This window comes from Clarias gariepinus, chromosome 10 (assembly GCF_024256425.1).
Source record: "Clarias gariepinus isolate MV-2021 ecotype Netherlands chromosome 10, CGAR_prim_01v2, whole genome shotgun sequence".
Classification (NCBI taxonomy): Eukaryota; Metazoa; Chordata; class Actinopteri; order Siluriformes; family Clariidae; genus Clarias; species Clarias gariepinus.
The window spans coordinates 126,839-128,909 of NC_071109.1; the positions used below are offsets into that span (position 1 = coordinate 126,839).

At 36.2% G+C, this 2,071-nt stretch overlaps 1 long non-coding RNA gene across 1 annotated transcript; it reads right to left on the bottom strand.

The window, feature by feature from the left end:
* Window positions 1-636: 636 nt before the first annotated feature.
* Window positions 637-1,504, bottom strand: LOC128531276 (uncharacterized). The gene is made up of 3 exons (XR_008361182.1): window positions 1,341-1,504; window positions 863-955; window positions 637-744 (listed from the first exon to the last, which is right to left on the bottom strand). It is a non-coding gene; the product is annotated as an uncharacterized LOC128531276 (long non-coding RNA).
* Between the last annotated feature and the right edge of the window lie 567 nt (window positions 1,505-2,071).

A 2,071-nucleotide genomic window follows, 5' to 3' on the forward strand; every position in this document is an offset into this window, starting at 1 on the left:
CATTGGGATGACCTCCTAGCTCATCTCAAATCTCTAGGGTTAAGACTCAATGCCAAAAAAGCATTCTCTCTCCTGCTCAGTGGACAATTTATTTGGGGGTCGTATGGGATTCGATAGTAATGCAGGCACAACTGTTTCCTGAACGTATTGAATCCATTCCCCTGCATATGAGACCCTCCCAGTGGGCACAAACTCGTGGAAACCACGTGGAAAAGACGTGTTTTCACCACGTGGAAAAGACAGGTAATTTAGGCGTAAAAGGCAAGTCGAATTCCACGTGGATTTGACACATGGAATCTACGTGTTTTTTGGAAAAGACATGGATGTTAGCCCATGGGAAATACGTGTTGTGTTCAACGTAAATTCTGCAAAGTTCAAAATGTCTACAACATCCTGTGTAAAGCAGACACAAATCACATAAAAGTTGTAATAACTAATAATTTATTCATATTTTAAAACAAACAATACAAAATGCACATAAAAACTGGGTGTAGTGCATAATACTGAAATAACATAAAAATGTGAATACTAAAAGACTAATTAAACAAACAAAACATCTAAGAGAAGACAGACAACTGTCTCAAACAGCAAAAAAATATATAAAAATTACAAAAACATTTACTTAATACTTAATAAATTACACTGCATCCAGCCTTTCTTTCCTCTTAGGTGCATTTCGTAACCGATTGGCAATGGAGCTGAGGGCAAAGGCTTCTGTAACATCATGCGCCTTTACTACACTGTCTGTCAAAGGACAAAAATGTTTAGTATAATTTAGATGCATGGACTGCAATTTATCAATACAATCATTGTGTTAATATAAAACAAAGACACGACCACAAGGCACTGTTCAATTACTTACCAGTTATTAATTTGCACAGCGCTGTCAAATGATGTTTTATCCCCTCGTGATCCCTTCATGTTTAGTTGAAACATAAGTGAATTGGTAAGGAATCTAAAAGAAAACAAACTTATCTATTTATCTTCAAAGAAATAAATGGGTAGAGTAACCACATAAGTTACACTGAAAAGTTCCTTCTCCCATTCTTAGAAATTCAATGGAACATATTCTGCAAGTAAATGTTAGTGTTCACTGCCAGAACTCCTCAGTGCATATAATATATTATACACGATGATGGTGTTGCATTTATGACAAATTATACCTGTTCATCAAATACTAGCCTGTTTTTTATGATTTTTGACAAATTAACAACGTTTGCAATTGCCTGTTATGCTTCGAAGCCTACGTTAGCTACATACATAGATTCACAATCAAGCTAACCGCGTCGGTTAGAACCTACACTAACTGCCACAGAACATACTAGAATATTACTGCTTACCTCAGTGCTCACCCTGTAACATCACACACAAATGTTCTCTGTATGAAACATGATTGCCACGAGTACTTTGTAACTTAAGTAGACCGCAAATTTAAACAAATTTCGAAGTTTCTAATTTCTTTTTATTAGCTATAAATGTTTCGCGCTTCCACTTAAAAAAACGGTATTCAGGAAAGGCTGATCACTGTGCATGCTCAGTACCACTCGCTAGACTGCAAAGTCACTCTGCGCAGCGACGCCTATGTGTCGCCTCTGATAGCACACTGGTGTTCTAAACTACTTTTTAGTTTGCAAATCCAGTGTACGTTGTAGTCAGATGTGGCATTTAGGCGATCAGTAACACATTTTGACAATGCCATTTTAGAACACTTTTTGGCTCATGTGTTCAACTTCAGGACACATTGGACGCGTCATATGCGTCATTTTATTTTAGAGTGTGTTTAATATTAATTAATGTTTGTCACATTTATGTAAAAGCATACAAAATATGCATTCAAAATTAAATCCAGCAACCATCAATAGGTGGTATAAAATTATTTTCCACGTGATATCCACGTGGAAATGGGCGAAGAATAATGTAGATCTAAAACTCCATGTGGATTCCACATTAATTTAGAACAGGTTTTCCACGTGCCTAAAACCATGTGGAATCAACGTGGATATTAGGTGAAAATTGGTGGATCCACCACTTCACCAAATATCAAATTCAAATCAAATTCAAATTTCAAATT